Below are 24,788 nucleotides of genomic sequence, written 5' to 3' on the forward strand. Positions count from 1 at the left end.
GGAAGAGCTCTATCAGCTCCCCCAGCCTTGCCTGATGAAAGATGTCTTTGTGTTTATTTTTGTATTCATCTGGACCAGGCTAAAGACAGCTGCACTGTGATTCCCTCCACCCCCTTCCTATTTGGGTTAGGCAACAGCTGCAGGAAGTTGGCATTAGTACATTTTAGTAGGACCTGTCTTAAAGGACTAGTGACCCCAAGCCTCAGAGATGGGATGGCAGTCCTGTTACAGTACCTTCCTTAGCCATCTACCTGCAGAGCAGGGAATACCAATGGAGAAACCAGGACCATGGGGAACAGAATGTTGATGGGCATATGTAGGTGTAATTGTCACTGCCTAAAATACACACTATGGGGAGGGCACCTCCTCGCAGATGAAACTGTAAAAAGGTGGGTATTTGTTATTACTCTGTAGTGCAATCTGGGGCATCCCTCATCTCCAGGCTACGTTAAAGCCACAGTGCAGCAGAGTCAACAAAACAGAGCAGGGACTTTAAGGCCTACCTTGCTCCTGTCCTCACCCCACCCAACCCGACTCACATCAAAGATGGAATAGGCATATCAGATATTGGAAATGTGGAGTTGCAGGCCCCCAGAACTGTGCCCTGAAGCAACAAATGATAAGGATGGTGAGCCCAGGTCTGTTGGGGTGAAAACGGGTGTTAGGGAGAAGAAAGGTTCCTGGTCATGTCCTTCAGGTACAAAGGTTCCTGGTTCGTGTGAAACTAGGCAGTTTTAGATGGGTTTTGCAAGGAGCTGCAGAGGTTCATTTGAATCTGAAATAGAGTGAGACTGTGTGACAGGGCACTATAAATAGACCCTGATCACTGATGTTGCCACAGCATGAAGAAGGCTGCAGGTTCACCTATGAGTAATTAAGCAGTCACTATAGGGGGACTATGAGCACCTGGGTGTTAATCAGTGGGCTAACAATGTAATTGGAAGGATATAAATGGAAGGAACAGGAAGGGAGGGGAGCTCAGTGGATTAAGCTGGGGGAGCAGGGAGCTTGAGCTGAGGAGCGAAGGCTGTGGTGATGGCGTCTCTTGCTATGAGCCTGTATCACACTAATACTTTGTTAAGAAAGGAATAATACACACTTGGTGAAAGGGTAATAACATGCTGTGTGTTTGTGACCATGAGACCACACGAACTGCCCAGGCAGTGAAGTACACTGGGGTAGTGACAGAGGTACCCCGTGCCAGAGTCCATATGGATGGAAATCGAACTGAACTCCCTGTGAACTGATTCCAGTTTTTCACAGCACTACTTCAGAACATTTTAGTGTGTGGATGTCAGATGGCAGACACCAAACTTTGCCTCACTGATCAACCCTTTAATAAAGGAGGAGTCAAGAGATGATTGCTATTAGCACTGGCTAGGAGACACAGCTCAGTTATAGATCTCAAGTTAAGAGATGACTAGTAGATGTGATGGGCTGAAGTCTCCTCTTGCTTATGCTAGTCTAAAAATGGTGTAACTTCAGTGAATTTACTCCTGATTTACACCAGAATATGAGAGGAAACTCAAGTTGGATACATGTACAAATATTTGAAGGTGGTAAACACTCAGGATAGAGCAGAGTTATTTAGGGTGGTACACAAAGGTATAACTAGGATCAATGGAATGAAATTAAGAAAGGGAAAAAGCAGGCTGAAAACACATGCCAGGAATACTCTCTCAAGACAAGTGTTGTAAGCCCCCTTTCTTGGGATTTTTAAAACTAGTCATTATATAATGCTAGAAAATGTACTGCAAGGATCAGGCCTTCATTGGCAGGGGACTGCATGACTTAACTTCTAGGATAAGGGTACAAAATGCACTTGGAGAAATCCTTTTAAGTTGTTTTAAATGACATTACAGTATAATGCTTTCCCATAGGCTGTCATTATTCCAGGCATCTGCAGGAAAGATATATTAACAAAAAGATGATTGTGTATCTGACATTATCATCTGAATCATAACTTAACAAAATGACACCCTATTATCCCGCATTTGGAAATTGATCTTTTCAAGAGGATAAAGGGGATAAATGTAACTTTTATTCATCAGTGGCAAGCAATATCTTTTTCTTATGGTAAAAAGTACTTTTAAAGTATTTTATCTAAATCTGGTTAACAATTACTAATTATTAATTTTATAAAAATGTAATTTAATTCCCCAAATTTACTTTTTCCCCCTCTCTCAATGACAACATGGTTTAGGAACCTTGTTATCAATATTGTTCTTACAGGCTGATCTTTATACAACATCACCTAATCAAGAGATGGCTTAATTACAGTGTCAATCTGAAGGATGGGGCTAGAGGGGATGGTGTTTTTATAAGAATTAACAAAATCGCAGCCTTGTGTTCACCTTTCAGTGTACAAGTATAGCATTATTGCTAACCTCAAACCTAAAAAAAAAACAACAAATGTGTCTCCCTCACAAAAAAATCAATTAAGATTTTTATAAATGAAACATTTTGAGTTATTTTTATTTGCCTTCTAGTTTTTGCCCCTTTCATACACAGCTGGGCCATGTTTTCAAGCCTTTCTCCTCAACTATGAAGATTAGAAACACACTTTTATTTTAAACTGCTACCTCAAATTCTCACATAATTACATTACTCCAGCAACAGGAGCCTTTAGAAAAAATATCAACTATCTCAAGAGTTGGTAACGTTCAGATGAGCCAGAAAATCCTGCAAAGGGACTGATGGAGAACCTATAGGAAATGAATCTGTTAAAACATAGCGGACTGGCAGTTTTAATTCTTTGCTTGGGTATTCTATATTTCTTGTTCCACACTACCCTGTATAATAGAGGTAGGGGGTGCATAACTAAACTCTGCATTACTAATCCCAAATATTAAAAAACCATGAGTCAGCTCCATGACCAGCAGCTTTTAAAAATAAGTTCTGGATCCTTTTTATTTGCCATTTCTACTTTAACCATTTGGTGTACAGTGGGGATCAGATTTTTATATTTTCTGTGCCACTTACTCTCTTTTAAAAATGAAAGCTGCGAGTCCAACATAATGACTTGACTGCGGTAAGCGGGGGGCTTTCAGAAAAACACCAACTAGAGAGCTGCAATATAAGCAGGAGCATTGCAACACTGTAAACTGCAGTTGGTGCTTTACTGCAGAGGTGGCTGCATTTCAAGGGGGATGAAGAAATTCCTGTGCATGCTTTGAAGAGCCGCTTAAACGCTTTGGGATGCAACGGGAGGAAAGCTACCCATCCAAGAGGCTATTTTAACTGTCCCCTTATTTCTTTGCAGCAGATCTTCCCCAAAGATCTCATATCCTCCCTTAACCAGGGCTTTGGCCAACCCTGGCCTAGAGAAGCGGGACCGGGCTGGCAGATGACCATGACTCTGCTCACAGAAGGGCCTGAAACAGTGGAGGAAGCGCTTCAGCCATTGGAGTCAGGCAGTGTCCCCACCAGCGCTCCCCTAGGCCTGCCCTGCGAGCAGAGAAGCAGGGGATGAGGCCTTCACCCAGGCAGCAGGGCGGGGGCTTTATGGCAGTCGCCTGGGCCAGGTGTAGGCCTGCAAAGCGGCTCCCGGGGTCCAGCAGCAAGGTGCCTCGGGGGCCCACTCGCCCCAGCCAAGGTGGCTCTTTCCCTTGCTCCCAGAACAGGGGGTCCCCAGCCCCTACTATCGGCGCCCCACACCTGGGCAGCTCGGCTGGAAACCCCTCTCCCCCAGGGGGCGGTCCCCTGACTGCCCCTCCCCCCACCAGGGAATGGGGCCCCGAGGCTGAGGAGGGCGCACGGGGCGCTGGAAGGGTGACGGCGCGCGGGGCCTGGCTGGGCGGCCAGGTGGCGGCCCTCACGCGGCCAGCACGCGCTCAGCCGCGCCGCGCCGCTCTCCATGCAAATGCTCCATTGTCACTGCACCGGCGCCGGCTGGGCAGAGCAGCCAGCAGAGCTCCGCGCAGCGCCGACGAGCCCTAGCGCAGCTGCTGCACCGGCGCTTGCCAGGGAAGCAGGCGGCTGGCTCCGCTCCGCCTCCACGCTCAGACCCAGCGGGGGGCACGGCCAGCGCCTTCGCTCCCCTCTCGCACCCCCCCGAGGAACAAAAGAGCCTGGCCCGGCGGCACGGAGGAGGAGGACGAGGACGCCCGTGTATTGGCAACGGTAAGCGCTTCCCGCGGCTCGGGCGTCTGCTTTTCCGCGCTCCCCTTGTGCGCTGGGGCTGGAGAGAGGACGGCAGCCCGCGGCCGCTATGCCCTTCTCCCTCCCAGCCGCTGTCAGCCGGGGAACCGACCTCGCAGCCCTGGGCTGGGGTCTTCCTGCACTCCTGGCAAATCTGGGCGAGAAGGACAAAGCATTAGCGACGTTCTGCCCCCTTAGACAGATCGGGGCTAACAAAACAAATTCTCGAGGCTTCAAATACAGATAGTGATTGATTGGAGCAGGGAGCGAGTATAGAGCAAGCAGGAACATGCAGCACTTCCTAGGTGAGTCTCTCCATCCCAGGATGGTCCTGCCAAGCCTGAGAGTGTGACTACAATACATAGGGGCTGGTAGCAAACACACCAACAAGAGGCACCTTCAGGAACTTTCAGAAGGAAGGGTGTCTCTCACTTTTCTTGCAGTTGAGATGTTAAGATTAGCCTGCCTGTTTCACTTGCTCTCAGATCACAGGTGAGCCAAAGTTGTCTTTGTGATTGCCTTATTTATTTATTTTTTGAAGTCTCAAAGAAATACATTCCAAAACTTGCAGTAAAAAGAAGCCTTGAAGCAAATGTATGGTAAATGGAGATGTAGGCGTGCATAATTGAGGCAGTTATTTTTAAAGGTAAGAGGAAGATGGTTTAAGTGATGTTAGTGTTGTTGCTTTTAAACTATATGTTGGGAAAGGTGAAGTAGTTGCAGAATAATGCGGCGCGTTTGAGTTAGGTTGTAAAATAAAAAGATAGAATCTAGAATACAGAAAATGTTTCAGTGCTGTCTTAATAAATCTTCAACACATTTCTTTCCATTTTTGGTTGATTTAGTTACACAAAAATCCCGGTTATAATGGCTTACCCATTTATTTATTTCATTGGTTTAAATAACTTTTGTGATGTTGAGCTGTGTAGTATTTAAAAATTTGCAAAAAATTGTACATTAAAACAAAACATTCCTCCATTAGTAGGGCAAATCAATTTTTTCAGTTTTACTTTTTTCCAGTTCTATCTCTTTTTATTGTAATTATGATGGAAAAACATAGTTTTTCACTTTGTGTTACTACTGGATTATTTTGTTTAATTGCTCAATTCATCCTTCTTTCTAATTTGTTGTTAGTACATATGTAGGAAAATAGGAGTTGATGTACTAGCTCAGGCCATTGGCCCATTTAGTGTGGTGTTCTGTTTTCTTCAGTAGCCTATGTTTAGTGTTTGAAAAGAAGTTGGAGCCCGCCTCACCATGCATCTAGTCAATGATATTGAAGTATTGGAACTGTAGCTCCTGTAACTTCTTGATCAAGTTAAATCTGTTTATAGCATTTTTTGTGGTTCATTTTTTCATTTGTTTTACTGCTGTGTATCATCATATTCATTGACGTGGTTTGTTTTTCTAAAGCTACCTCTTTTCAGTTCAGTGCCATATGGGAGATGGGAGTTTAGGAGGGATTTGAGGATTTAACATTCCTGTGTTATGAGAAGATACTTTGGGGTGTATCTGTGTTCATGAGAGATGTGGTTTAGTGTTGTGTGCAATCTTCAGAACCATGACGCATTATTTACCATGATAGCAGAGATGGTTGCCTTCTTACCTTCTTGATGTGAAAGTTGAGGCATGATAAATCAGCCTTGATAGGCAATGAGCCACTTTTAAGAGTCTTGTAATTAATTGCAACCACTGAATGGAGTAGCTTTGTGTGGTGTTCACCATCTGCTGCAATGTAAAATATTTCAAGAGGTCATCTGCACTGAAGAGAAATCCCTTTGTTATATTCATGTTTTATCTTAACTAGAGCTGTCATATAATTCTTTATTTTTCGTTTTTCAAAACTTTACTAACATGCAAGAAAAGCAGCTGTACAGAATTAAGTGTGAATTTTAGAGAATGTTGTCACTTTACATTTGTCATTCAGTCCTGGCTAGTGCATATCCAATTAGAATTACACTTTTATGTCCTGTTTTACATTCATAATGAAATAAGACAGGTACTATGCTGATTTTAAGAAACTCTGGTTTATTTTTTCTCCACTGTCATCTCCAAATATGGTAGCCAGATTGTAAATAAGTGATTTGTTCATAATAAATCATCTAAATTGTAAGCTTCTTTGGGTAGGGACCAAGTGTTCACTTTGGTTTTCTTCTACAGCACCAAATATACTGTCAGCATTAAACAAGCCATTCATAGTAATTACCTGTCTTTTTCTCTTGTCATCTTACCTATTTTAGGTATTTCTAATGTGCCTATTATAGTAATATCCAAGCATATCTATGTCTTTCTTTATTTCCATTTATGGACATTTTAGATTCTGGTAAACCATTCTAACAGAATATTTTTTGTTTCTATCTTGCTTAGACTTTGGATTCATTTATTTCTATTCAAGCCTTTCTCCCTTAAGTCCTTTCTTCTCCCAAAGAATGCACGGGGAAGGTTTGAATCAGCTCCAGTTACAGAAATTGTAGCTCAGACATTTGTCAATAGTGGGCTTAAATAGAATACACCTTCCCTTGAATTTTGGTGAAATTTGTAGTTTAGGCCCATTTCTGATTTCCTGATTATCAGACCACATTAAGCAATATCTGACCTCTTCTCTGTGTCTACACAGCAAAAACTCATCCAGTCTTTGTATTTTCCTGCAATGATTACTGCAATCTCCTTCTGGCTGGGCTCTCTGACACCAACATTTGTGCTCCCCTCTCCCTCTCTTAATCAATACAAAACTCAGCTACTAAGATCATCTTCCTAACCAGTTGATCTGATCATGTCCAGGCCAACTTTGAATCTTTCTGCAGCTTCCTCATTCACCCCCACAACAGGTACCTACAAAACTGTACATAACTCTACCCTTCCCTGTTTATCTGACTCTCTTTTCATGTTGCTTTCCATCCCTGCCATATGTCCAGTGATACCAGTTTGTTTCCCAATTCATTTTATTCTCTCTCAATTATCTTTGCACATTCTTTAATGCCTCCCGTTATACACGGAAGGCCCTTCCCTACCCATTCACCATGCAAATTCCTGCTCAAGAGTCTTGTACTAGGAAGCCTATAATAAATTAGCCAACAAATAATAGCCAGGTACACTTAGAAGTAAGTAGCACTGCAAAGTAAATTTTTGCAGGATTAGTGCTTAGATCAGTAAAGAGATATCGAGATAAGTATGACAATGAAATTAGTGGAGATTTAACAAAATGAAGTATGTTGTAAACAAACATTTATTTATCTAAGTTATGAAATAACACCTTATATTACAAAAGAATATTAATCTAATTTATTTATAATTATTCATGCTGTTTTCTTTTTGTCTGTTTAGACAAATATAATTTTCATCAGTTTCATAGTCACTTTCACTTTCAGATTCCTGGTGCTGCAGTGTTTGGAGGTGAGGCACCTGCAGGGGAAAAGTTATTTGTTTATAATAAAATGTTTTAATTACATTACATGTTATGAAAATATTTCTATTGGTCTGATGAAGGTTATTTAAAAAAAAAAAAATATTTTGACCAAATTTAAGTTGACAGCATCTCTTTAGCTCTGTTCCCTATGCATATCTGCGAAGATAGGATTTGATTTTCTGCTCCGTTACAGCAATTTTATGGTGGTAAAACTCCTCTGACTTATTTACTCACAGGCTTTAAGTATATGATCACATACTATTTCTCAAATTATGCAATAATATGATATAAACTATTTGTTATTGCATTAGAGGGAAGAAGAATAAATAAGAGGACACATGAGAAAAGTATACATAATGAATGGTATGGAAAGGGAGATCAGGAACTCCTTATTCTCCTTGTGTCATAATACAAGAACAAGGAAACATTCAATGAAATTGAGCAGTGGCAAATTCAAAATTGATAAAAGGAAATACCTTTTCATACAATATACCTTTAAGACCGTTATAACTATAACAGCAACTACTGGAGTCCATAGATACTGGAACTTTTTGTAACCCAGACACATGTCAGACACTGGAATAAGGAAATAAAGAACGAGGCTTTCCAATACTTCTGTATGTCACATCTCTTATTTTAAATAAAATGAGTCTCTTACAACAATGGACAATTGAAGTCACCTGAATCCCTTAGTTTGAAAGAGAACTGCAGTGCTTTCAGTTTTCTAGAAGCAAGTGGTATTAAAGATAAATGGGAGAAGACTAAATCCTCCACCTTACAGCATATGGCAGGCTGCAAGGCACTGAATGATTTACAGTACACTTCAGTGGGAGAATGGGGACTGCAAACTGTTAAGTGAAGTCATTCAAAAATATTTTGATTCATGCAAGAATGTTGCTTGGGAAAGCCTTGCGTTAGGAATAACCAGCATGCCAAAGAAAAGGACCTTAATTTAAACAGGAATAAATGCCAAATAAAGCTGAATGCAAATAGTTATGTAAAACTCATATTTAGTGACCTTGAGTGTTAGAAAGGTAGAGGCAATTGTACAAAAGGAAAATTCCCCAAACAATGAGGGCTTACAGAGATTCATTGGCATGTTAAAATAGCTAAAGAAATTAATCCTTGATTTGTCACAATTATGTGCTTCCCTCCCCGCCCCTAAATACTTTTTGAGGGCAATACAGAATGGCCCTGAGATGAGGCATGAGAAAAGTTTCTGGAAATCTGAAACAAATAAACAAATAAAAAATCAAATGCATTAGCATGGAAATATTTCTACGATTTAACAAGCAGCCTAAAATCTGAGTAGCACAAGTTTAAATGCTTCTGCGAGATGGTCACCCAGTGAGAGATGCTTCAAAAGCATTGACTAAACATATAACACATTGGAAAAAAAATCTGAAATTGATTTTGGTTGAGTGTTTTCATGAAGATTTGTATAGTCAGAAATTGGCTGAGAAAGAAATAGACCATGTACCTAGAATAAATAATACGGTAACGATTCTGACTGTTGCAGAAGAAGCATAAATACTTGTTAAATGTGAAAGATAGGTCAGTTAAGGAGCTTCTTGCAGTAGGCATGCTTTCAAGAGTGCCTATAAATAGTGAAAGCAGGAGCTTCAAGAAGAGAGGAATCTGAAGTAAATAACACTCAAGTATTATCCATTGCTGAAACTAAATTTTAGAAGGTCATATGCGAAACACAAAATGATCAAGAGCTCAAGAGAATAATCCTACATGGATGTTCAAAAGAAAAAGCAAAAATGTGGGATTATATACAAAGAAAATTATGTCCTAAAAACACAAGGCATGATTTGGAATACTAAGCATAATCCACAGTACCCATGTGTGTACTGAGAAGTGTAAAAACAGAGCCCAAGATGACCTATTCTGGTCCAGAAAGAAGATGGCCATAGGAAGGGGAAAAAAAGGCATTTATGTGTTAAATCTTCAGTCAGTACAGGAATCAGACTGCAAAAAAGGCCACTGTAATAACATGAAATTCATTGTCTTTTTGTCCAATGTTTCTTGTTTTCATTTCATTTTCTCATATAAGAATGTTTACCAGTATCAGGGAGTAGGGGATGGAAACATGCATCATGGGAAATGCTTGGTTATCCCCTCTGCTTCTGCTGGTAGAGGAGGACTGTAATCCATTACCTCATTCCATTGTCCTCACCTTTAGAACCATGGAAGCTTCTGTTTTGAAGCCCCATGGGGTTTTAGAGATGTGGCTGAGAGTAGGGGGGGTGGGTAGAGCAGAAGATGAAACTTCCCATAGCAGCATCCTCCCCTGAAAACTTCCATTAGGAACTCCTGTTAAGACCTCTCCTCAAGGAGCTATATTACCATGGCTTTGAGAACGGACAGCAGGGCATCATATTGGAGGCAGTCCTCTATGAGGGTTTCTCTTGCTTCACGGTTCTCATCCTTTCCTTCTCTATAGATTTTTGGGATCTTATAGGGTAGAGAGGACCTCTTCCCCTCTGAAACCCCAAACCTTCTCCCACCTCAGGTGAAATTCTGTAAAAGTGAATATATCTGAGATGGGGTTTTTTTCTGCTTTCTTTGTCCCCTTCCAGTCCATATTTTGGACAATTTTATTTATCTCCAGTCTTAAATCAGAAGAAGCCCTTGAAACGAGAGTACCTTACCCCTCTTCCTCCCAGTGAATTCTAAGTGTGTGATTAGGAAAGGTTAGTAGAAAACAGCCTAGCTACAAATCATTAACGGAGGAGAAACATATGAAAGAAACTGGATCAGTGGAGATCTGATATTTTCCCAGAGCTATTTGGAGTCTCAGTAACCTTTTTCTTATTCTGTGTTTTCAATTTGCTGTTAGCATAAGCAGAATGTTTTAATGTCCCAGAAATCAGGCTGTAGAATCAAGTCTTTAATGCCATGTTATTGGCCTACTAAGGTTTTCCCTCAGTTGTGGCAGAAATGAGTCCGTGTGTTCTTGGTTATATTTTTATTTATTCATTTATGTATTCAAAATATTTATATTTGTATTCATTTATTTAAATCATTCTTTTGGGTCCTGGGACAATTTTTTAGATCATTTGGGGGTCTCACCCCACACACATCAAATATAGGAATCAGACAGTCGCATAAACCCTTTTTAACAAATGTAAAAATAAGGAGACTTCCAATTAAATTTAAAGGAAATAAAATTTAAAAACTCTTTAAAAATACTTGTTTGTACAATGCATAGTTTTCCACTGGAATGTCTGGACTCGTACACAGGATAAACCATTTTATTTAATTTAAATGAATATAAACCATCTAATTTCAGGCCATAGATAAACCACTACCTGACTGGGGCCAGAAAAAACTTTCCTTGTGGACAAGTTGTTCCCTAATTGTTCATTATGGGATTTCTTGTAACTTTTTCAGAAGCAACTGATACCAATCACTGTCTGGTACTAATCACTGTAATTCCAGAGTTCCGTTACGTGCAGCAAAAATTAGAAAGTCTTGAATAATTAAACAAATCACACTGTATATTTAATTTTAATTTAGTGTAAAGGTGGAGAGGTGTTTTGATAAAAGAATGGATTTGGGCAGAAAACAAAATCCTATTGGCTTATAAATATAACTTGTGAAGTGTTTTTAATCTTTTGCAATGAAAGGCTCTGTATAAGTATTGTTCTCTCTTTGCCCAAGTGGTTAGCCTATAGTCAGAGCCTTGCAGGTTATGCCTTTTAGGAGGAGGAATTAATGAAATTAATGAATCAGGCATTTCTTGGGTGCAATCTAGTTTCTTTACGAAGAATGTACACAAAGTCCTGTTTCTCTGAATATTGTAGGAATAAAAAAACCGTATGCACTTTCCTTGTACAAAATTCCACACCTCTTTCTAGCCAGCACTCTGCCCATAAGAAACTCTCTCTTGGCTTCCTCTCATGGCCATGCTATCAGTGCTTTTTTTGCTGTATCCTGCTTTCAGGCTTCTCCCTTGGTTTTTGTGCTCTCACACAGCCCCCCAGGAAAGCCCTTCTGCCCACATAGCTCTGCTTTTGATCAGTCATGCACATGGCTGAGCCCCTTGGGCGATGTCTTTTGTTCTTTCAGCTATCTTATTCCATAAAGGAATTTAACTGCTTAATTTAGATCAAAGTCTTGCCAACTGATGTCCACCAATGACAAGTGTAAAAAACCCATCGCTATCTGCCCATCATCCTGGTGTACTCCAAAATGGTGACTCCCAGTTTGACCCATCCCAGATAGAATTCAACTAGTTATAAATTTAATTATACAGTCTTAACTATTTATGTATTTACATAATATCTGTCTGTCAAGATATGTCACATCACTAGCCTCAACCTGATTTACTCCCATCCAAATCCCCTTGGAGCTTTTGTCTCCCAGCCTGCTTCCTTTCAGCAAACTGGTGATGGCAGTGAGGGGATGACTGCTTTCAATGGGCCCCTGACAAGTGTCTGTTTCTGTGGAGTTGCTGGCTGTGGAGTTTTGTTCTAACGATGAGTTCATTACTGCACAACTCATCCAGCCTCAGCTTGCACAGGTATATCTTCAGTTTCTGGGGGGGAAGCCACATTGAAATCATGTCCCCGTTGGATAACTTTGGGTTTATTCCTGGAACTTAGCTGTATCCTGTATACCACTTCATTTATTTGTGTCAGCATTGTATAGGGCTTCTACTCTTCTTTCTCATAAGATTGCAGAACCAGACCAGATCCCCTATTTTAAAAGTTACCCTTCCCTTACATATGACCTTATATCATAGACTCTGATAGGATGAAAAGGCTCTATCTTCAAATTTTCTCAAGCAAAGGTGTGAGATTTTTCAGTTTTGGATTGTGCGGCTTCTACGTAGTCCAAATCTCTCTCTCTCTTCAGGAACACTATATAAGAGGTTTGCTGGTGTTCTTAGCCTATGCCCTAAATATGAGGAGTGCTGGTGCATATTTTGTACTTCGATTACTGTTCTATAAGTCACCTGAATCCCTAGAGTCCAGCTGAATCTTTTCACCATCAGATGGTGGGTTTGCTCAGGTTGTCTGAGTTCCGTGGATCTCACAACCCTACTGAAACGTTTTGGATTCAAAATTTCTCCCTTGATCTGTGTGTTACTCACCCGAGACCCTAAATCTGAGGAAGAATTCATTTGCTAGGACCTCTGCTAGTGTCACAGCCTCTTGGTTCCTCAGGCCATTTTGTGAAGTAGTCTTTTGCTAGCAACATATTGATTACCAGACTCTGTCTCAGGCAAAGGTCCAAGCACATGAATAGCAAAGCGCTCCTTTGGTGCCCTCATGAGGTACTGCTGCATACAGGCTCTCCCTGTCTTAGGGGGAACCTTTTTTGCTATGCAAACATCACATTTCCTTTACCAATTTTCTGCATACTGCCTGCTTCCCTTTTTACAACTGGAACATGATGAGGTAGCTGTTGTCACCCAGTGTCAATCTTATGCTGGACCAGTGCAGTACAGCCTATCTCTGAGTTGGATTGGGAGAACAACTCCTGATTCCTAACCAGAAAGTCTCTTAGACCATTCTGCTGCCGTGCCACATTTTAAATTTAGAGCACTGTGCTGTAACATGTCCAACAGAAACTCGGGGAGCTCACCTTTGCCCCCTTTTTCTTTTGTAGTTTTCTCCATTATACTTGGTGCTTGATGTGTAAATGGTGGCAGCTGACCCCAGTTTTCTGTGATTAAATAGATACCAATTAAGTTAAAAGGTAGAGTGTGTAAAACTGTAATTCAACCCATTCTAATGTTCAGAACAGACATGACCAGCCAGAAGAAAAGATATCTGCACACGCTCCATCACAGAAATGAAGATGTTGAGATAGTTAAATAGTTGGACATGCCATGATAGGAAATGAAATGAGGTTGTGAGGGACCTGCTGCAGGTTTCCTCAATTGAAGACAAGTTTGAGGGAAGCTAAGCTACATTGGTATGGTCATATCCCGTGGAGACCTGATAGTTACATTGGTACGATGGCCATTGGAATGATCATGGATGGAAGATGATCAAGTGGAAGGCCAAAGACTCGGTATATAGACCTGATATCAGTTGACCTTACAGAGACCAGTTTGCATGACAGCCAGGTGTACAATCCTGAGTTTGGAAGAAGACTATAAACATTACCAACCCCGACTAGGGAAGTGGAAAGAAAGAGGAGACCCTGGGTCTCAAAGCAGATCTTAACTACTCCTATCTTCCCTTTGCTGGGAAGCTACTACAGCATACTACTGTTGTTACGGTTTCTGACCCTGGAGATAAGACAATCTGCTCACTGTAAACCAATTGCTTACAAATCATTCATTCCACCTGGGCCACATCTGTAACATATTTGTTATTTAACTGCCAAGATCTAAACAAACCATGAACCAGATTAGACTCCCCTGTTCCATCATACGTACTAGGCACAGAGCTGTACTTACAGCTTCCATTTTCTTCGGTGGTTGCTTCCCATTCCAGTGTACTGCTGCAAGGAAAGATGCAAATTTCACAATCTCTGGGTGTCTTTAGCTTCCTTTCACTGAACGTGATCCGCAGGTCCAAGTCCAGCTGCATAAATTGGTCCATTGCCAATTTATCCTGGAAGTCCTTGTTGTTCATTGGGTATACCAGGTCCTTTGCTAATTCAGGTGGAATATCTTCTTTCCCTCTAGCTCTCAGCGGTTGTGCAGTGGCCAACTCAGATTGATGGCTTCCTCCAAACTGCATGTCAAGGGCTCATACCAGGTCTGGATAACTCAGTTTTTTCTGCAGTAAGTTCTGCAGCACCATCAGAGCTGGGCCACTCAAGCTGGTGCTAGAAACTCTCCTTTCCCTGCCATTCCTTTGGGCTCTGCTATTGAACTGAGCCAAATAAGTCTCCCAGGCAGCTTTCCCCTCAAAGATACTGTACTTTTGCATTATTTGTGTTAATGCTACTTGATTATATTATAGTGTACATTTTTGCACAGTAAATATAAATAGTTCATTAGTAATGTTGTTCCCGTCACTCTATTGATTTGTTATCCCCAGTAGAAGATTTTATCTTCTGTAGGAGGTTTATGGCATCTCTCTTAGGGTCAGATCTTTGGAATTTCTGCAAAGGAAAATCAAAGGAGCGCCTTTCATGCACCTGTGGAGGCAAAAATTACTCTGAATGAAGTATAGCTGTGCCTCTGCTGCACCTCACTGGATTATGGAAAGGTGGATCCAAAGAGATAGTGTTGCATGCACACTTGTAGTGGATCGGAAGAGTTTTTGTTGTAGGAAGTACGATCTCTCTATTGGCTCCTACAGGTGCATGCTGTTCCCAATGTGGGCCAGCAGCTGCAAGCTAGCCTTTTTAAAAGGAAGTAGCAGTGGGACAGATTTCGGAAAGACAGTTGTATCAAAATTACATTGATGTTTAGTAACAAGTCAGGTTGTTAAGGTCTTTTAAAACCTCTATTCCAAACTATTGAAATAATCAGCTTCTGCATTTTAGACACATATCTGCTCCAAAGGCCAAGTAATTCAGTTGAGTGCTTGGAAAATATCTGCATGAGAGTGAGATGGGGAGGAAATCCATCCTCCCTCAAGGCCATGCGATAGGAGAAATGGGCAGGTAGAATTGCTTTGGTGGCCTCCGCAAAGGAGGAATGCCTGGAGCATCCTTATTGGAAAAGATACTCCAGCCCTGTTAACAGGCTTGTTGAGAGAAACTTGGGTCCCTGGTACATCATGTTTACTGGTGCCCTGCCCCCTCGCATTTCACTGTATTTACATAGATGTTAGCTGTTTTTGGGGTATTCCTGATCTCAGGGCTCCTGTACAGTTGTCTCCTACCCTCCCTACCCCCCAATCAACCCTGCCTTCCAAGCGTGGTCCATCCAGAGCTGGATGTTGTGTCTTAGGCAAGGGGTGCACACACCCTGAACAGCCATCCCTTGAATTTTAAACCTTTTGTGGTCCACATCCCACTGAATCATCTTGTGTCTTTAACATATCCCACAAATGCAGGTGCAGGTAAAGGATTAGGGGATTTGGATCTCAGACTAATTATATGGGTTGAATATCTGAAAACTGGGGAGGTTGGCGCCGCTGGATCTCATCCCTTCCCCTCCATAGTGGAGGTCTCTTCCCATCACAACACTGCTTTTAGTCCCCTTCATTGGGAGGGAGTTAGCAGGTGTCTTTTTCCTCCACCTAATCTCCCATATTGGGGAGCCAGAGCTTCCTTCCTCCTTGGTGTGCAGCCATCGAGAAGGAAGCTGGACTCTTGCCTCTGGCTTCCCGCACCATCTTTGTGTGCTGTTGCCTCTGTCTTTGTGCTACTGTGTGGAGGTGTTATCTCTGATCAGTGGCCCTACAGCAGAGAGAAGGAGAACTACTAGAGCTACTGCAGCTCTTCTGAGCCTGGGACTGATCTCCTGGCCCTCCCTTGCATTCATCACAATTTTTCAAAGTAGAGGTCTGCCTGTTTGCAACACTTTTGCGTCCTCCTTTGCCACCTCTCTAAGGAACCGCTGGACTAGGCATATCCTGACTCTTTCTCCCCCACTTGCTTCTAGGAGTTCTGTTTCCAGAGGTCCTTCCTGACCCACAGATGAAAGGACAGCATTTTCTTCTTTAGGATTTGGCTCCAGTCCCTTGCCCAGTTCTTACCCTTCCCTTATGCAGGAAAAATTATCGTTGCCATTAATAGGCATTTTGCTCAAGTAATGAAAGAGTAAAATATGCACCAAGAGCTCAGGATTTGCCTTTGGTTTCTTACTGTCATTATGTACCAGCAAGAAGATTAGAAGTCATAACAAGTAGAATTTTGATTGTCCCAAATATTATTTAACTTACATTTGGAAAATAATTAAGAGCATTTACATTAAATTTTGCGTGGATTGTTAGTTTCTGTCCTCCTTCAGGACACTTGCAGAACCTCTGTCTATTTAATAACCTATCTGGTCCTGCCAGACATATATAATTCCTAATCATCTTAATTAGTTTTGTATTCACATGCATTGAGGAGAACGCTCCCTATTTAAACTGTCTTACAAATACGTTACTGGCCAGGTTGAAGCTGAAATGAAGATGTATGCTTCACTGATTCAATTATCGACATCTTTATTAGGGTTTAGAAAAGTTTATTCGTTTATACTCTGAACTCTCGAAGAATTGGAAAGTGTGTGTTCTTATCTCAATGCATGGGGATTTACGTGAGTAACATTTTAGTGTTGGTAGGAGATGTCAGTGCAGATGCTTTTGAAAGGAGATGAGAGCATATCCCATAGTGTTTCGTCAAGGACATGATGTGAATTGACCAACCCAAAGGTAATTAATAACACCAGGAATAAATCCATTAAGTTGTTATAGCAACTGAGTTGCTTGCACTTAAAATGCATAGGCTGAAAGCTTCAATCAGCTGTGCAGTGTGGCAGGGTACAAGTGAGGAAAGAGGCTCTGAAAATAGTGGAAGGGGAAACAGTGACAACGCTACATGCCCCCTCTCCCTACCGCCCCATCACCTGCATATATGCCCAGGAAAGTTCTTCTGTGTGAACACTGCATGGTTGTCTCTTTTCAAATTTAGACTTGTCAGGCTGGAAAGGGACACACCCATGCAGGGCCAGATTTAGGGGCAGGTGACCACCTGGGGTGCCGGGCTTGAGGGGCGCTGGGCTAGTGCTGTTTTTATTGTTAGTGACAAAAGGGAAAATAGAATGTTTGAAGTAAAAATGTTTATGTATTCCGTACGTGGATTCATTTTTCACTGAACTTTGTGGAATCTCATGGAACCTTCCAGTCTTTCTGAGAACTACATTTTCCTCAAACCTCCTAGAATGTTGTCAGCCAGGCCCTCACAGGTATATAAAGGGTGCGGTGTCTCTGACAAAGTGCTTCAGTTCTCAAGGGCAAAGGTGAGAAAAGCAATCTTTTGAGTTAAAGGACTAGGTTAACATTCTAAGGCTGTGTCACCTGCTGTAACGTTATTTAATACTGGTCCACGCAATGTTGCTGCACAGTTCAATTTCTTGATGGTAGTACATTTCAGTTATTGTTAAAATTAAAAGGTTTATATTAGCTTCGAGGAAACACATTTTTTATTTGCTTATATATGGCATGAATACATACAGATCTACAGATCGTAGCATGCAAATGGGTCGTCTTATGTGATGGATAAAGCATGCAGGCAAATCGTGCATCAAAGTCATGGATGGGCTACAAATGCAATAAAAATAAGATATTCAAAAGTTTAACAAATGGAGGTGCGGAGGTGCCAAAGATGCTCCTCATCTGGGGTGCTATTTGATCTAGGGCCAGTATTTTTCGGGGAGATAAGGCTGCAACTAGCATAGATCCAACAAATGCAATAGGAAAAACAAAAAAGAAAAAAACCTATTCTGTTGGATGTCAGTTAGCATTGCCATCTGGTAATTTTTAATATGTAATTCTGGGTGCAGAATTTAGTCATTAACCTTTGAAAGAGCAGTTTTGTGTGGTGATTTTCGTGATATAGCTTCCACATTTGGAACAACGAAGCTACAATGAATCAGTTAGTACCACAGCAACAAGATATAAACCTTGGAGTAATAATTTACTATCCTCTTAGAATATTTAGACAGTGATTAACTGTTTGTTACATATTGCTTGGCTGAAACTGTGAATTTTGAAAAGGCTTGTAATTTAACTCTGTGTAAGAATTTGGTGATTTTGTTCTTTATGTTCTTATACAAGTGAAAGTACTAAAATTGTGAATAGTGTGGACAAAAACTGTGTAAGCTCTTCACAGTGCACTTTAACTCTGCCTTAATGATCAGTTATCCTGGTCTTGTGCCATCTCGAGCAAAAACTGCCAGGTTGTATAGTATTCTCCTAATATAGACAAATGTTCATTTTGAACAAGTTTGAGACTATCAGAATGCTTTAATTTGTGATCCAAATTTCACATTTCGGTCATTAGCAATTTCTGATAACGTTGCTTCATCTAGGCAACAGAAATGCTTATTACTGTCATGGAAAATAAAGTCCACATAGACTAGTCTGTACAGAAATTGTGAATGAGTGTACAACTGCGTTAAAGGCCACAAGGAAATTCTTTGAAATCTCTTACTTTTGAAAAGTGAAATTCTTTGATTTAATTTAATGCTGGTCATGCATAGAATAAAGTGAGACACTGATACCCAATTTTTTTTCTGCATTACACTTACATTTTAACAGGAAGTTGTTGAGACCTTCCTTTGGGTATCCAGAGAGTAATTTTTTGTTGTAAAACCGCACTAATTAATGAATATAATTGTTGTACCACTGAAAAACTGCTGCTGTTCAGCTTTTTCACCAAGGTAATCATAAAAGGCAGGAATTGCAAAATATCTCCTTGTTGTCTTGTGGTGTGTGATCACCTGCAGTCCCTACAGAATGGTAATATAACATATTTTCAGAATATATATGTGATACAATTGCTCTTTTTAATTTATGTTGTTTTTGGCTTAACATTCATCTTTTGACTCATTTGATCCCCTTCTTGGATATGCTACACATGTTCAGTATCAACTAGCTACATGAAGAATATATGTAGTTGAATGTATTAGGAAAAATGCTCTGTTGTTTTGTGATGTGCCATGGAATTATCAGATTCTTTTTATTTTAATGTTTCTAAATCTTTCTTTTCTAGGAAAGATTCTTTCTAATATTCTTTTCCTTCTGAGGGTACGTGGGTCAGGCTTCCTTGGTATTTGCCTCCATAATGAGTCCTGCTGTCATCTATGGATTATTTAAATGTTTATTTCACGCTACGCTTGGTGTGTTCTTAGGGTTCTTTTTCCCTGTAGTCTACAGTACATCATCATGTGCAGTTAAGAAGTTAGCCCTTTTACTTATTGACTTCAGAAACTACAGCTCTAAATTTTCAAAAGTTACTAGTGATTTCAAGTGCCTCAATTTTAGGGGTGGGAGAGCACAGCTTGAACTCAGTTTGAACTCAAAGTGCTGAATATCTGCTCTCTGAACATTAGGTCCCTTGAAAGTGTCTCAAATTGTGCACCCAATAATAACTGAGGCACTCAAAATCAGTAGTCATTGAAAATTTAGACCTAAATGATTTATATGGTGACTGATTTAAATTCACATAGCACATCAGTGGCAGAAAGAGGTCTCCAAACACTCATTTCTTCACCACAAGACCGTCCTTCCTAACAAGAGATAATGGGGATTAATTGTGGGATTGAGGCTTTTGGGGCATCTAGTAAAATGTTCTTAAACAATGCTCAGTTATCATTTGCATCTTTCTGATTAAATTCATCCTCCCAGTTGATTCGGCTCATAATTGTTTTCAGCTTTATGAAACTGGCCCTTTTAAAGCACCCAAATGTTTGCACATTATAAATGTGATTAAGTCATGATCACTTGTACCTAAATTGTCATTCATTTTTAGTTCTGTGGTAAGTTGCCCTTTATCTGTCAAGACGAGGGCTAATATAGAATTTCCCCAGACTGGATGCAACACTTTGAGTTAGGAAATTGTTATCTCCAGTATTTAGAAATTCCAAGTATGTTTTCGTACTGGCAGCGTGAATCCTCCAGAATATGTAACTCAAATTGAAGTTCCCCATTAGCACATACCTATAATGTGTAGGAAAAGAAGCCTAAGTGCTGAAGATAATTTTGTTCCCTAGTGTGATTTGGTGGTCTGTAGCAGACATCAACTTGTGCCCATCTTGTGTTTTATCTGTTAGGACATGGATCTGTAAGCATTCAGGATCATTTTCTTCTGATTTATCAGTGATTTGGGAACAGGCTACCATTTTTGACACAGAGTGCTGCTACTCCTCCCGTTTTGCCCACTCCATCCTTCCTAAATAGGTTATAATCATTGAGTTTAACATTCTGATCAGGACAAACATCCCACCAGATTTCAGTAATCCTAACGAGATCAAATTTGTGCTCAAGAATGAGTAATTCCCATTCCTTTGGTATGTTGCCCAGACTCCTAGTATTGGTGTAAAGAATTGTCTTCAAATCCTGTAGTTCCTTTTTGGAGAAGCCTGAGTTTACTCACTCTTCCTCCTCAGTCCCTCTCCCCACACTTTTGGTGCAATGGACAGTATTTCTATGATAATGATGCTTGCCTGGGCCCAGTCATGCATCGGTTAAAAACAATGGGAACTTCTTCATCGACATCATCATCAGCAAGATCAGGCCTCCTATGTGTAAAGGGTTACTTTTCTGTTGCACACCTATGGGGATCACAGACCATGCAAAGTTCTCTAATTCCTTTGCCTTTCCCTCCTTTTGAAATCTGACATTTCAGTTGCCCAGAAGAAAATTCTGCTTCCCTGCTCAGGCAAGGATATACATTCCTCAATCTGAAGAGTAGTGCATCAGAGAAACAAACAGAGAAGCCTTACAGAAATATTGTGCCATGTTAGTAATTCATAGCGTTTTGTAGGCTGATGTCTCCTAGGATAAAAAGATCACTTTATTTCTGCCTCATGCTGTTATTTTGACTTTTCTGTATTGGAACAAGCCGTGCCATATTTTTTCCCCTAAGGTAAGATTAGTATGAAGGATTACCATGGTGATAATTGCCTGAAAATGGAGTTCTGTACAAAAGACACAGCTACTAGAATTTCAGCATTTAAGGCCAATGTTAATCCCTCTAAACAGCTAATTTAAAATAATATATTTGCTTTATCAGAACAAAGGTAAAAATGCTGCTTTTTTTTACTCTGCTGTCAGTAAACAGCTGTGAAATTCACTGGCAAAATGTGCCTCATCTGCCTCTTGTGGATAGCCCACACAGAGGATTACATCTCACTGTTGCTGTCAATTACTTTGATAGTTCAAGTAGCAGGGTTGGGTACTGTGGGTCTGAAGGTTCTCACCCTTTCGTGGGCAGGATAGATCCACATGATGGAACTTTGTATTTTTTTTCAGTTTACTCAATTTTTTGTGTGTGCAGAAGTTGGAATGTGTGTAGTGAAGGAGGCTGTGGACTTCAGGGAGATAATGATTGTCTTTTAATTGAGGCAACGGAATGATACCATAGAGTACTGGATTCTGTCCCTGCCCCTGCCATAGAGATCCAATATGATAGGCAAGTCGTTTAAGCCAAAATGTTCAAAGGTGGTCACTAACTGGGCTCCTTATCTAATCCCCTCTTTATCTTTGTCTCCTTGCTCAACTAGTTCCAATCTCCTCTGAAGTCAGGTTAGTTGATCTAATGATCCCTTCTGGCCTTTATAATCTGTTAATCTGTGAATCGTCTGTCACTCTCCCAGCCTCCCTTTGTCTGGATCCTGGTCCCAGTCTCTTTGCCCAGCATATATTAGAATCTCTCTAACCCCCGGTCCGGCTCCTGTCACCTCTTCATTCAAATCAGGCACTTTCCTCCTCTATGCTGCCTGGACATTGAGAGCAGAGGAAAGACCCATTATGTCCCTTCTGTTTTGGTGCCTGGTCAGAGCTACAATTGCAGAGAGAGCCCTACTCCGCTCCAGACTAGAGCATGCTCAGTGCCAAAGTAATCTTTGGAGATTTTAGCTGTGAAGCTCTATTCTACTAAATAAGTGTGAACTGCAATTTTTCAAAGTCTGCTAACTTGGCCAAAGTTGGCCAAGATTTTCACAAGGATGGCGAAAAGCACATCCCGACATAAAGGCCACGTCCCAACCATATTTCATGTCTCTGATCCGAAGTATGGAGACATTAGAGCAGTGGTTCCCAACCTTTTTGGCTCGAGGGCCACAGATATCATTTTTATAACCCTGAAGGGCCAGCAGCCCCCGCTCCTCCCCCACTGCAGCCAGATCAGAGTTCAGCGAGGAGAATGCCTCCTTGCTAATCTCCTGTTCCCCTGGCTGCAGCAGGGAAACTGGAAGCATCTTACAGCCCTGTGTACTCCACCTGGCTCCCTAGGCATTGGCTCCCTTCTGCAGCTGGGGGGACCCCAGCGCCTATGGACCCATGCGGGCGGAGCGCTTTGCCATGCTCCCTGCTACTGCCGGGGGGAGGGGAGCGCTGATCTCCCATCCCCTTGGCTGCAGCAAGGAACCTGCACCAGTCGTGTGGCCCTGCAGCAACACGCTCCACCTGGGTCCTTAGGCAGCGGCTCCCTTCTGCAGCCAGGAGGAGAGGAGCGGTGGGCTGCTTTCAAAGACCCTGCGGGCCACTTTTGGCCTGTGGGCCACAGGTTGGGAACCACTGCACTAGAGCGTCTCAAAGAAAGTTGCCAGAACGATGTATCTTCACTCAACTTGTTCTCCGAAATAGCTCAACTGACAGAAATTTTAAAAAACAAACAAATTAAAATAAAAAAAGCCTGAGACAGACACCTGACGTGGAAAATTTCAGACTTAATGGTTACATTTTCACTAAGTTATAAGGAATGGGAAATGTTGAGCAACCTTAATAGATGGTGCTACTATCCCTGCCTATAACAGTTTTTGTTTTTTGAGAAAACTACAATGTTCTCATAAGGATTTTTTGGTTGAAATGGCAGATTCTGTCAAGCTTAAATTCAGAGTAATGTAAGTCTTTTGCTTGTAGTAAATAAAAAATCAGGCTGAAGGGAAGGATATTTACTAACACTAAGAAAACCAGTAACACTGGTTTTGTCTAAAAAAGAGAGCACGCAGTTCCTGAGGATTACAGTTACCTCAAAATTACATGATCTTTCACTGGCGTTTGTCTGAGTAAAAAGTGCTGGTTCAGGTTCTGTCTAAAACTTTTAAATAAAATAAACGTAAAAATATATTTGGAATGAAATGTTTTAATGGAGATGTTCTTTGCCCGTGGCTAGTTAAGAACATCGCCAGCATTAAGAATGGCAGATGCACCCAGCTTAGTATGATTTTTTTTTCCTATGAAAACAATATACCATTTTTATATTGGAATACAAATATTGTATTTTAATTCTTCTATATAATTAAACTCTGTCACTGTTCTCTCTCACTGTCTCTGTCTTTTTCTGTTCTGTTTTACTGAGATTATTTTTACTGACATGTAGACCCCTCTGGTTGTATCATTGCAGCTGTTTTTAATTTCTGTATAGCAGAGCCCTGATGGTAGGGTGGTCATTGATCCAGCACTGTTTGCTGGCTCGCTAATGCAAGGTCACCCTAATTGCTTTTTGCTAGTTTTCTCTGTTTCTCTAATGATAGGGGTTTAAAGAAATAATTCTGTTTCCCTTGCATATTGAACACACAACCTCATATACTGATTGTGGTGGTTATGATTCACGACTTCAGGGGCTAGTGTAGGATGTAAAATGGTACTTTCTGGACAAAAGCCTGTTGTACAAGCTGGTTTCTTAGGCCAGAATCCTGCAAGGTGTTTTACAGCAGCAGACCACCTGAACTCTTGCAGAGCCCCAATGACTTTAAATGGGGCTTGGCGCTGCTAGGGAAGTACTAAGGAATCCCCCATTCACTCCCCCTCTCCCCATGGCAGGTGCTGTGTGTACTCCTCCTTCACCACCATTCCCTCCTTCACCACCATGGCAGGGGTTCTTTGTGCCTCTTCCCACCATTCCCATCTCTGCCACATGCCATGGAGTCTGTATGCCTCCCATGACCACCTTCCCCCGTACCAGGGGGGCTCGGCCAATTTAAATAGTCTTTGCAAACAGATGAGATAGGAAGTCCAGGTGGGCAAAATTTAGAATTTGTCAATTTTACAGTGGCCCTTTAAGGAATAAATGAACATCTTCATAGTGAAAGGTTTATTAGTATGGGATAATTAAGATAAATCAGGATTGTGTTTTCAGCATTCTACATCAACACAATAACATCTCATTTCAATATTCCAAAACCCGTTCTTTGCTTTTGCAGGTGAGACTGCACAGTTTAAATCTTACCTACTGTATATTTCTGTAGGAAAAGGGAAATTTCTGAAAGGCAGAATCTTCTAATGAATCACTTATCCTGCTAGTGGGAGTATTATGTGAAATGCTCTGAGTCATGAGTTTGAAAAGGAGTTGAAGCCTCCTGACAACCGTCAACTCAGACAGCTTGTATCTCTTTGATTTCAAATGGAAGGCAGTTATATTTTTGAAACCTCAGAATGTGACTACGCCTCAAAAAAACTAACTGATAGACTATGAATAGGGGGTATGTTTCAAGAAGGTTATCTTTTCTGGCTTTCTGTATTCGTACCCAGGTACTTTTTTCTTGGATACCCCTTGCACAACAGTGTGCATAGCTGGTTCTCTACTCTTTTATTCCCTGCTCTGCCACTGGCCTGTTGTGTGACCTTTGGGCGAGTCACCTCTGCTTCAGGGTTTCCCACTATAAAAT

The 24,788-nt window shown here is 41.1% G+C and overlaps 1 protein-coding gene across 4 annotated transcripts in view; it reads left to right on the plus strand.

Moving 5' to 3' along the window:
- The first annotated feature begins 998 nt into the window (after positions 1–998).
- Positions 999–24,788, plus strand: part of PDE4B (phosphodiesterase 4B) — a 321,202-nt gene continuing 297,412 nt past the window's right edge. Inside the window, exons 1-2 of one of the 4 annotated variants that reach the window (XM_067535627.1) lie at positions 999–1,110; positions 3,266–4,122. The gene's annotated coding sequence lies outside the window, so the exon portion shown is untranslated. Of the gene's footprint in view, positions 1,111–2,649; positions 2,806–3,262; positions 4,123–24,788 lie in introns of those variants that run through there. The other 3 variants (XM_067535625.1, XM_067535624.1, XM_067535626.1) reach the window with 3 other exon arrangements.

The sequence above is a fragment of the Emydura macquarii genome, unplaced genomic scaffold (genome assembly GCF_026122565.2).
Source record: "Emydura macquarii macquarii isolate MOO-44397 ecotype Brisbane River unplaced genomic scaffold, CSIRO-AGI_Emac_v2 contig_3506, whole genome shotgun sequence".
Lineage (NCBI taxonomy): Eukaryota > Metazoa > Chordata > Testudines > Chelidae > Emydura > Emydura macquarii.